The sequence below is a fragment of the Scyliorhinus canicula genome, chromosome 1 (genome assembly GCF_902713615.1).
Source record: "Scyliorhinus canicula chromosome 1, sScyCan1.1, whole genome shotgun sequence".
Lineage (NCBI taxonomy): Eukaryota > Metazoa > Chordata > Chondrichthyes > Carcharhiniformes > Scyliorhinidae > Scyliorhinus > Scyliorhinus canicula.
The window spans coordinates 312448596-312461997 of NC_052146.1; the positions used below are offsets into that span (position 1 = coordinate 312448596).

Sequence of the window (13402 nt, forward strand, 5' to 3'; positions counted from 1 at the left end):
ATGTCAATAGCAGCTCTCTGAAAGTGTCCCACAGACACATAAACACTCTTTTCACTATTAATTAGTTTCTTGCTGACTCTTGCTGATGGCACATTCTGATATTTATACAGTTTCTGTTCCTGATGGTACCTTGTTGATATTTATACTGTGTCTGTTCCTGATGGTACCTTGTTGATATTTATACTCTGTCTGTTCCTGATGGTACCTTGTTGATATTTATACTGTGTCTGTTCCTGATGGTACCTTGTTGATATTTATACTGTCTGTTCCTGATGGTACCTTGTTGATATTTATACTGTCTGTTCCTGATGGTACCTTGTTGATATTTATACTGTCTGTTCCTGATGGTACCTTGTTGATATTTATACTGTCTGTTCCTGATGGTGCCTTGTTGATATTTATACTGTGTCTGTTCCTGATGGTACCTTGTTGATATTTATACTGTGTCTGTTCCTGATGGTACCTTGTTGATATTTATACTGTCTGTTCCTGATGGTACCTTGTTGATATTTATACTGTTTCTGTTCCTGATGGTACCTTGTTGATATTTATACTGTGTCTGTTCCTGATGGTACCTTGTTGATATTTATACTGTGTCTGTTCCTGATGGTACCTTGTTGATATTTATACTGTCTGTTCCTGATGGTACCTTGTTGATATTTATACTGTCTGTTCCTGATGGTACCTTGTTGATATTTATACTGTGTCTGTTCCTGATGGTACCTTGTTGATATTTATACTGTGTCTGTTCCTGATGGTACCTTGTTGATATTTATACTGTGTCTGTTCCTGATGGTACCTTGTTGATATTTATACTGTGTCTGTTCCTGATGGTGCCTTGTTGATATTTATACTGTGTCTGTTCCTGATGGTACCTTGTTGATATTTATACTGTTTCTGTTCCTGATGGTGCCTTGTTGATATTTATACTGTTTCTGTTCCTGATGGTACCGTGTTGATATTTATACTGTGTCTGTTCCTGATGGTACCTTGTTGATATTTATACTGTGTCTGTTCCTGATGGTACCTTGTTGATATTTATACTGTCTGTTCCTGATGGTACCTTGTTGATATTTATACTGTGTCTGTTCCTGATGGTACCTTGTTGATATTTATACTGTGTCTGTTCCTGATGGTACCTTGTTGATATTTATACTGTGTCTGTTCCTGATGGTACCTTGTTGATATTTATACTGTGTCTGTTCCTGATGGTACCTTGTTGATATTTATACTGTGTCTGTTCCTGATGGTACCTTGTTGATATTTATACTGTGTCTGTTCCTGATGGTACCTTGTTGATATTTATACTGTCTGTTCCTGATGGTACCTTGTTGATATTTATATTGTGTCTGTTCCTGATGGTACCTTGTTGATATTTATACTGTCTGTTCCTGATGGTACCTTGTTGATATTTATACTGTGTCTGTTCCTGATGGTACCTTGTTGATATTTATACTGTCTGTTCCTGATGGTACCTTGTTGATATTTATACTGTCTGTTCCTGATGGTACCTTGTTGATATTTATACTGTGTCTGTTCCTGATGGTACCTTGTTGATATTTATACTGTCTGTTCCTGATGGTACCTTGTTGATATTTATACTGTGTCAGTTCCTGATGGTACCTTGTTGATATTATACTGTGTCAGTTCCTGATGGTACCTTGTTGATATTTATACTGTCTGTTCCTGATGGTACCTTGTTGATATTATACTGTCTGTCCTGATGGTACCTTGTTGATATTATACTGTGTCTGTTCCTGATGGTACCTTGTTGATATTTATACTGTCTGTTCCTGATGGTGCCTTGTTGATATTTATACTGTGTCTGTTCCTGATGGTACCTTGTTGATATTTATACTGTGTCTGTTCCTGATGGTACCTTGTTGATATTTATACTGTCTGTTCCTGATGGTACCTTGTTGATATTTATACTGTTTCTGTTCCTGATGGTACCTTGTTGATATTTATACTGTGTCTGTTCCTGATGGTACCTTGTTGATATTTATACTGTGTCTGTTCCTGATGGTACCTTGTTGATATTTATACTGTCTGTTCCTGATGGTACCTTGTTGATATTTATACTGTCTGTTCCTGATGGTACCTTGTTGATATTTATACTGTGTCTGTTCCTGATGGTACCTTGTTGATATTTATACTGTGTCTGTTCCTGATGGTACCTTGTTGATATTTATACTGTGTCTGTTCCTGATGGTACCTTGTTGATATTTATACTGTGTCTGTTCCTGATGGTGCCTTGTTGATATTTATACTGTGTCTGTTCCTGATGGTACCTTGTTGATATTTATACTGTTTCTGTTCCTGATGGTGCCTTGTTGATATTTATACTGTTTCTGTTCCTGATGGTACCGTGTTGATATTTATACTGTGTCTGTTCCTGATGGTACCTTGTTGATATTTATACTGTGTCTGTTCCTGATGGTACCTTGTTGATATTTATACTGTCTGTTCCTGATGGTACCTTGTTGATATTTATACTGTGTCTGTTCCTGATGGTACCTTGTTGATATTTATACTGTGTCTGTTCCTGATGGTACCTTGTTGATATTTATACTGTGTCTGTTCCTGATGGTACCTTGTTGATATTTATACTGTGTCTGTTCCTGATGGTACCTTGTTGATATTTATACTGTGTCTGTTCCTGATGGTACCTTGTTGATATTTATACTGTGTCTGTTCCTGATGGTACCTTGTTGATATTTATACTGTCTGTTCCTGATGGTACCTTGTTGATATTTATATTGTGTCTGTTCCTGATGGTACCTTGTTGATATTTATACTGTCTGTTCCTGATGGTACCTTGTTGATATTTATACTGTGTCTGTTCCTGATGGTACCTTGTTGATATTTATACTGTCTGTTCCTGATGGTACCTTGTTGATATTTATACTGTCTGTTCCTGATGGTACCTTGTTGATATTTATACTGTGTCTGTTCCTGATGGTACCTTGTTGATATTTATACTGTCTGTTCCTGATGGTACCTTGTTGATATTTATACTGTGTCAGTTCCTGATGGTACCTTGTTGATATTTATACTGTGTCAGTTCCTGATGGTACCTTGTTGATATTTATACTGTCTGTTCCTGATGGTACCTTGTTGATATTTATACTGTGTCTGTTCCTGATGGTACCTTGTTGATATTTATACTGTCTGTTCCTGATGGTACCTTGTTGATATTTATACTGTGTCTGTTCCTGATGGTACCTTGTTGATATTTATACTGTCTGTTCCTGATGGTACCTTGTTGATATCTATACTGTCTGTTCCTGATGGTACCTTGTTGATATTTATACTGTGTCTGTTCCTGATGGTACCTTGTTGATATTTATACTGTCTGTTCCTGATGGTACCTTGTTGATATTTATACTGTGTCTGTTCCTGATGGTACCTTGTTGATATTTATACTGTCTGTTCCTGATGGTACCTTGTTGATATTTATACTGTCTGTTCCTGATGGTACCTTGTTGATATTTATACTGTGTCAGTTCCTGATGGTACCTTGTTGATATTTATACTGTCTGTTCCTGATGGTACCTTGTTGATATTTATACTGTGTCTGTTCCTGATGGTACCTTGTTGATATTTATACTGTGTCTGTTCCTGATGGTACCTTGTTGATATTTATACTGTGTCAGTTCCTGATGGTACCTTGTTGATATTTATACTGTCTGTTCCTGATGGTACATTGTTGATATTTATATTGTGTCTGTTCCTGATGGTACCTTGTTGATATTTATACTGTGTCTGTTCCTGATGGTACCTTGTTGATATTTATACTGTGTCTGTTCCTGATGGTACCTTGTTGATATTTATACTGTGTCTGTTCCTGATGGTACCTTGTTGATATTTATACTGTGTCTGTTCCTGATGGTACCTTGTTGATATTTATACTGTCTGTACCTGATGGTACCTTGTTGATATTTATACTGTCTGTTCCTGATGGTACATTGTTGATATTTATACTGTGTCTGTTCCTGATGGTGCCTTGTTGATATTTATACTGTGTCTGTTCCTGATGGTACCTTGTTGATATTTATACTGTCTGTTCCTGATGGTACCTTGTTGATATTTATACTGTCTGTTCCTGATGGTACATTGTTGATATTTATACTGTGTCTGTTCCTGATGGTAACTTGTTGATATTTATACTGTCTGTTCCTGATGGTACCTTGTTGATATTTATACTGTCTGTTCCTGATGGTACATTGTTGATATTTATATTGTGTCTGTTTCTGATGGTACCTTGTTGATATTTATACTGTGTCTGTTCCTGATGGTACCTTGTTGATATTTATACTGTGTCTGTTCCTGATGGTACCTTGTTGATATTTATACTGTGTCTGTTCCTGATGGTACCTTGTTGATATTTATACTGTGTCTGTTCCTGATGGTACCTTGTTGATATTTATACTGTCTGTACCTGATGGTACCTTGTTGATATTTATACTGTGTCTGTTCCTGATGGTACCTTGTTGATATTTATACTGTGTCTGTTCCTGATGGTACCTTGTTGATATTTATACTGTGTCTGTTCCTGATGGTACCTTGTTGATATTTATACTGTGTCTGTTCCTGATGGTACCTTGTTGATATTTATACTGTCTGTACCTGATGGTACCTTGTTGATATTTATACTGTGTCTGTTCCTGATGGTACCTTGTTGATATTTATACTGTCTGTTCCTGATGGTACCTTGTTGATATTTATACTGTGTCTGTTCCTGATGGTACCTTGTTGATATTTATACTGTCTGTTCCTGATGGTACCTTGTTGATATTTATACTGTGTCTGTTCCTGATGGTACCTTGTTGATATTTATACTGTGTCTGTTCCTGATGGTACCTTGTTGATATTTATACTGTGTCTGTTCCTGATGGTACCTTGTTGATATTTATACTGTCTGTTCCTGATGGTACCTTGTTGATATTTATACTGTCTGTTCCTGATGGTACCTTGTTGATATTTATACTGTGTCTGTTCCTGATGGTACCTTGTTGATATTTATACTGTGTCTGTTCCTGATGGTACCTTGTTGATATTTATACTGTCTGTTCCTGATGGTACCTTGTTGATATTTATACTGTGTCTGTTCCTGATGGTACCTTGTTGATATTTATACTGTGTCTGTTCCTGATGGTACCTTGTTGATATTTATACTGTCTGTTCCTGATGGTACCTTGTTGATATTTATACTGTGTCTGTTCCTGATGGTACCTTGTTGATATTTATACTGTGTCTGTTCCTGATGGTACCTTGTTGATATTTATACTGTCTGTTCCTGATGGTACCTTGTTGATATTTATACTGTGTCTGTTCCTGATGGTACCTTGTTGATATTTATACTGTGTCTGTTCCTGATGGTACCTTGTTGATATTTATACTGTGTCTGTTCCTGATGGTACCTTGTTGATATTTATACTGTCTGTTCCTGATGGTACCTTGTTGATATTTATACTGTGTCTGTTCCTGATGGTACCTTGTTGATATTTATACTGTGTCTGTTCCTGATGGTACCTTGTTGATATTTATACTGTGTCTGTTCCTGATGGTACCTTGTTGATATTTATACTGTGTCTGTTCCTGATGGTACCTTGTTGATATTTATACTGTGTCTGTTCCTGATGGTACCTTGTTGATATTTATACTGTGTCTGTTCCTGATGGTACCTTGTTGATATTTATACTGTCTGTTCCTGATGGTACCTTGTTGATATTTATATTGTGTCTGTTCCTGATGGTACCTTGTTGATATTTATACTGTCTGTTCCTGATGGTACCTTGTTGATATTTATACTGTGTCTGTTCCTGATGGTACCTTGTTGATATTTATACTGTGTCTGTTCCTGATGGTACCTTGTTGATATTTATACTGTGTCTGTTCCTGATGGTACCTTGTTGATATTTATACTGTGTCTGTTCCTGATGGTACCTTGTTGATATTTATACTGTGTCTGTTCCTGATGGTACCTTGTTGATATTTATACTGTGTCTGTTCCTGATGGTACCTTGTTGATATTTATACTGTCTGTTCCTGATGGTACCTTGTTGATATTTATATTGTGTCTGTTCCTGATGGTACCTTGTTGATATTTATACTGTCTGTTCCTGATGGTACCTTGTTGATATTTATACTGTGTCTGTTCCTGATGGTACCTTGTTGATATTTATACTGTCTGTTCCTGATGGTACCTTGTTGATATTTATACTGTCTGTTCCTGATGGTACCTTGTTGATATTTATACTGTGTCTGTTCCTGATGGTACCTTGTTGATATTTATACTGTCTGTTCCTGATGGTACCTTGTTGATATTTATACTGTGTCAGTTCCTGATGGTACCTTGTTGATATTTATACTGTGTCAGTTCCTGATGGTACCTTGTTGATATTTATACTGTCTGTTCCTGATGGTACCTTGTTGATATTTATACTGTGTCTGTTCCTGATGGTACCTTGTTGATATTTATACTGTCTGTTCCTGATGGTGCCTTGTTGATATTTATACTGTGTCTGTTCCTGATGGTACCTTGTTGATATTTATACTGTGTCTGTTCCTGATGGTACCTTGTTGATATTTATACTGTCTGTTCCTGATGGTACCTTGTTGATATTTATACTGTTTCTGTTCCTGATGGTACCTTGTTGATATTTATACTGTGTCTGTTCCTGATGGTACCTTGTTGATATTTATACTGTGTCTGTTCCTGATGGTACCTTGTTGATATTTATACTGTCTGTTCCTGATGGTACCTTGTTGATATTTATACTGTCTGTTCCTGATGGTACCTTGTTGATATTTATACTGTGTCTGTTCCTGATGGTACCTTGTTGATATTTATACTGTGTCTGTTCCTGATGGTACCTTGTTGATATTTATACTGTGTCTGTTCCTGATGGTACCTTGTTGATATTTATACTGTGTCTGTTCCTGATGGTGCCTTGTTGATATTTATACTGTGTCTGTTCCTGATGGTACCTTGTTGATATTTATACTGTTTCTGTTCCTGATGGTGCCTTGTTGATATTTATACTGTTTCTGTTCCTGATGGTACCGTGTTGATATTTATACTGTGTCTGTTCCTGATGGTACCTTGTTGATATTTATACTGTGTCTGTTCCTGATGGTACCTTGTTGATATTTATACTGTCTGTTCCTGATGGTACCTTGTTGATATTTATACTGTGTCTGTTCCTGATGGTACCTTGTTGATATTTATACTGTGTCTGTTCCTGATGGTACCTTGTTGATATTTATACTGTGTCTGTTCCTGATGGTACCTTGTTGATATTTATATTGTGTCTGTTCCTGATGGTACCTTGTTGATATTTATACTGTGTCTGTTCCTGATGGTACCTTGTTGATATTTATACTGTGTCTGTTCCTGATGGTACCTTGTTGATATTTATACTGTCTGTTCCTGATGGTACCTTGTTGATATTTATATTGTGTCTGTTCCTGATGGTACCTTGTTGATATTTATACTGTCTGTTCCTGATGGTACCTTGTTGATATTTATACTGTGTCTGTTCCTGATGGTACCTTGTTGATATTTATACTGTCTGTTCCTGATGGTACCTTGTTGATATTTATACTGTCTGTTCCTGATGGTACCTTGTTGATATTTATACTGTGTCTGTTCCTGATGGTACCTTGTTGATATTTATACTGTCTGTTCCTGATGGTACCTTGTTGATATTTATACTGTGTCAGTTCCTGATGGTACCTTGTTGATATTTATACTGTGTCAGTTCCTGATGGTACCTTGTTGATATTTATACTGTCTGTTCCTGATGGTACCTTGTTGATATTTATACTGTGTCTGTTCCTGATGGTACCTTGTTGATATTTATACTGTCTGTTCCTGATGGTACCTTGTTGATATTTATACTGTGTCTGTTCCTGATGGTACCTTGTTGATATTTATACTGTCTGTTCCTGATGGTACCTTGTTGATATCTATACTGTCTGTTCCTGATGGTACCTTGTTGATATTTATACTGTGTCTGTTCCTGATGGTACCTTGTTGATATTTATACTGTCTGTTCCTGATGGTACCTTGTTGATATTTATACTGTGTCAGTTCCTGATGGTACCTTGTTGATATTTATACTGTGTCAGTTCCTGATGGTACCTTGTTGATATTTATACTGTCTGTTCCTGATGGTACCTTGTTGATATTTATACTGTGTCTGTTCCTGATGGTACCTTGTTGATATTTATACTGTGTCTGTTCCTGATGGTACCTTGTTGATATTTATACTGTGTCAGTTCCTGATGGTACCTTGTTGATATTTATACTGGCTGTTCCTGATGGTACATTGTTGATATTTATATTGTGTCTGTTCCTGATGGTACCTTGTTGATATTTATACTGTGTCTGTTCCTGATGGTACCTTGTTGATATTTATACTGTGTCTGTTCCTGATGGTACCTTGTTGATATTTATACTGTGTCTGTTCCTGATGGTACCTTGTTGATATTTATACTGTGTCTGTTCCTGATGGTACCTTGTTGATATTTATACTGTCTGTACCTGATGGTACCTTGTTGATATTTATACTGTCTGTTCCTGATGGTACATTGTTGATATTTATACTGTGTCTGTTCCTGATGGTGCCTTGTTGATATTTATACTGTGTCTGTTCCTGATGGTACCTTGTTGATATTATACTGTCTGTTCCTGATGGTACCTTGTTGATATTTATACTGTCTGTTCCTGATGGTACATTGTTGATATTTATACTGTGTCTGTTCCTGATGGTAACTTGTTGATATTTATACTGTCTGTTCCTGATGGTACCTTCTTGATATTTATACTGTCTGTTCCTGATGGTACATTGTTGATATTTATATTGTGTCTGTTTCTGATGGTACCTTGTTGATATTTATACTGTGTCTGTTCCTGATGGTACCTTGTTGATATTTATACTGTGTCTGTTCCTGATGGTACCTTGTTGATATTTATACTGTGTCTGTTCCTGATGGTACCTTGTTGATATTTATACTGTGTCTGTTCCTGATGGTACCTTGTTGATATTTATACTGTCTGTACCTGATGGTACCTTGTTGATATTTATACTGTGTCTGTTCCTGATGGTACCTTGTTGATATTTATACTGTGTCTGTTCCTGATGGTACCTTGTTGATATTTATACTGTGTCTGTTCCTGATGGTACCTTGTTGATATTTATACTGTGTCTGTTCCTGATGGTACCTTGTTGATATTTATACTGTCTGTACCTGATGGTACCTTGTTGATATTTATACTGTGTCTGTTCCTGATGGTACCTTGTTGATATTTATACTGTCTGTTCCTGATGGTACCTTGTTGATATTTATACTGTGTCTGTTCCTGATGGTACCTTGTTGATATTTATACTGTCTGTTCCTGATGGTACCTTGTTGATATTTATACTGTGTCTGTTCCTGATGGTACCTTGTTGATATTTATACTGTGTCTGTTCCTGATGGTACCTTGTTGATATTTATACTGTGTCTGTTCCTGATGGTACCTTGTTGATATTTATACTGTCTGTTCCTGATGGTACCTTGTTGATATTTATACTGTCTGTTCCTGATGGTACCTTGTTGATATTTATACTGTGTCTGTTCCTGATGGTACCTTGTTGATATTTATACTGTGTCTGTTCCTGATGGTACCTTGTTGATATTTATACTGTCTGTTCCTGATGGTACCTTGTTGATATTTATACTGTGTCTGTTCCTGATGGTACCTTGTTGATATTTATACTGTGTCTGTTCCTGATGGTACCTTGTTGATATTTATACTGTCTGTTCCTGATGGTACCTTGTTGATATTTATACTGTGTCTGTTCCTGATGGTACCTTGTTGATATTTATACTGTGTCTGTTCCTGATGGTACCTTGTTGATATTTATACTGTCTGTTCCTGATGGTACCTTGTTGATATTTATACTGTGTCTGTTCCTGATGGTACCTTGTTGATATTTATACTGTGTCTGTTCCTGATGGTACCTTGTTGATATTTATACTGTCTGTTCCTGATGGTACCTTGTTGATATTTATACTGTGTCTGTTCCTGATGGTACCTTGTTGATATTTATACTGTCTGTTCCTGATGGTACCTTGTTGATATTTATACTGTGTCTGTTCCTGATGGTACCTTGTTGATATTTATACTGTGTCTGTTCCTGATGGTACCTTGTTGATATTTATACTGTGTCTGTTCCTGATGGTACCTTGTTGATATTTATACTGTGTCTGTTCCTTGTTGTACCTTGTTGATATTTATACTGTGTCTGGTCCTGATGGTACCTTGTTGATATTTATACTGTGTCTGTTCCTGATGGAACCTTGTTGATATTTATACTGTGTCTGTTCCTGATGGTAACTTGTTGATATTTATACTGTCTGTTCCTGATGGTACCTTGTTGATATTTATACTGTGTCTGTTCCTGATGGTACCTTGTTGATATTTATACTGTCTGTTCCTGATGGTACCTTGTTGATATTTATACTGTGTCTGTTCCTGATGGTACCTTGTTGATATTTATACTGTGTCTGTTCCTGATGGTACCTTGTTGTTATTTATACTGTGTCTGTTCCTGATGGTACCTTGTTGATATTTATACTGTCTGTTCCTGATGGTACCTTGTTGATATTTATACTGTCTGTTCCTGATGGTACCTTGTTGATATTTATACTGTCTGTTCCTGATGGTACCTTGTTGATATTTATACTGTCTGTTCCTGATGGTACCTTGTTGATATTTATACTGTGTCTGTACCTGATGGTACCTTGTTGATATTTATACTGTCTGTTCCTGATGGTACCTTATTGATATTTATACTGTCTGTTCCTGATGGTACCTTGTTGATATTTATACTGTGTCAGTTCCAGATGGTACCTTGTTGATATTTATACTGTCTGTTCCTGATGGTACCTTGTTGATATTTATACTGTGTCTGTACCTGATGGTACCTTGTTGATATTTATACTGTCTGTTCCTGATGGTACCTTATTGATATTTATACTGTCTGTTCCTGATGGTACCTTGTTGATATTTATACTGTGTCTGTACCTGATGGTACCTTGTTGATATTTATACTGTCTGTTCCTGATGGTACCTTGTTGATATTTATACTGTGTCAGTTCCTGATGGTACCTTGTTGATATTTATACTGTGTCTGTTCCTGATGGTACCTTGTTGATATTTATACTGTCTGTTCCTGATGGTACCTTGTTGATATTTATACTGTCTGTTCCTGATGGTACCTTGTTGATATTTATAATGTGTCTGTTCCTGATGGTACCTTGTTGATATTTATACTGTCTGTTCCTGATGGTACCTTGTTGATATTTATACTGTCTGTTCCTGATGGTACCTTGTTGATATTTATACTGTGTCTGTTCCTGATGGTACCTTGTTGATATTTATACTGTGTCTGTTCCTGATGGTGCCTTGTTGATATTTATACTGTCTGTTCCTGATGGTACCTTGTTGATATTTATACTGTGTCTGTTCCTGATGGTGCCTTGTTGATATTTATACTGTGTCTGTTCCTGATGGTACCTTGTTGATATTTATACTGTGTCTGTTCCTGATGGTACCTTGTTGATATTTATACTGTCTGTTCCTGATGTCACCTTGTTGATATTTATACTGTCTGTTCCTGATGGTACCTTGTTGATATTTATACTGTGTCTGTTCCTGATGGTACCTTGTTGATATTTATACTGTGTCTGTTCCTGATGGTACCTTGTTGATATTTATACTGTGTCTGTTCCTGATGGTACCTTGTTGATATTTTACTGTGTCTGTTCCTGATGGTACCTTGTTGATATTTATACTGTCTGTTCCTGATGGTACCTTGTTGATATTTATACTGTGTCAGTTCCTGATGGTACCTTGTTGATATTTATACTGTGTCTGTTCCTGATGGTGCCTTGTTGATATTTATACTGTCTGTTCCTGATGGTACCTTGTTGATATTTATACTGTGTCAGTTCCTGATGGTACCTTGTTGATATTTATACTGTGTCTGTTCCTGATGGTGCCTTGTTGATATTTATACTGTCTGTTCCTGATGGTGCCTTTTTTATATTTATACTGTCTGTTCCTGATGGTACCTTGTTGATATTTATACTGTGTCTGTTCCTGATGGTACCTTGTTGATATTTATACTGTCTGTACCTGATGGTGCCTTGTTTATATTTATACTGTCTGTTCCTGATGGTACCTTGTTGATATTTACACTGTGTCTGTTCCTGATGGTACCTTGTTGATATTTATACTGTCTGTTCCTGATGGCACCTTGTTGATATTTATACTGTCTGTTCCTGATGGTACCTTGTTGATATTTATACTGTGTCAGTTCCTGATGGTACCTTGTTGATATTTATACTGTGTCTGTTCCTGATGGTGCCTTGTTGATATTTATACTCTCTGTACCTGATGGTACCTTGTTGATATTTATACTGTCTGTTCCTGATGGTACCTTATTGATATTTATACTATCTCTGTTCCTGATGGTACCTTGTTGATATTTATACTGTGTCTGTTCCTGATGGTACCTTGTTGTTATTTATACTGTGTCTGTTCCTGATGGTACCTTGTTGATATTTATACTGTGTCTGTTCCTGATGGTACCTTGTTGTTATTTATACTGTGTCTGTTTCTGATGGTACCTTGTTGATATTTATACTGTGTCTGTTCCTGATGGTACCTTGTTGATATTTATACTGTGTCTGTTCCTGATGGTACCTTGTTGATATTTATACTGTGTCTGTTCCTGATGGTACCTTGTTGATATTTATACTGTGTCTGTTCCTGATGGTACCTTGTTGATATTTATACTGTGTCGGTTCCTGGTGGTACCTTGTTGATATTTATACTGTGTCTGTTCCTGATGGTACCTTGTTGATATTTATACTGTTTCTGTTCCTGGTGGTACCTTGTTGATATTTATACTGTGTCTGTTCCTGATGGTACCTTGTTGATATTTATACTGTTTCTGTTCCTGATGGTACCTTGTTGATATTTATACTGTGTCTGTTCCTGATGGTACCTTGTTGATATTTATACTGTGTCTGTTCCTGATGGTACCTTGTTGATATTTATACTGTCTGTTCCTGATGGTACCTTGTTGATATTTATACTGTCTGTTCCTGATGGTACCTTGTTGATATTTATACTGTCTGTTCCTGATGGTACCTTGTTGATATTTATACTGTGTCTGTTCCTGATGGTACCTTGTTGATATTTATATTGTGTCTGTTCCTGATGGTACCTTGTTGATATTTATACTGTCTGTTCCTGATGGTACCTTGTTGATATTTATACTGTGTCTGTTCCTGATGGTACCTTGTTGATATTTATACTGTGTCTGTTCCTGATGGTACC

The 13402-nt window shown here is 36.5% G+C and overlaps 1 protein-coding gene across 1 annotated transcript in view; it reads left to right on the forward strand.

Moving 5' to 3' along the window:
• efr3ba (EFR3 homolog Ba (S. cerevisiae)) overlaps nt 1–13402 on the forward strand; it is a 301549-nt gene that overhangs the window by 129153 nt on the left and 158994 nt on the right. The gene's annotated exons all lie outside the window — the stretch shown is intronic.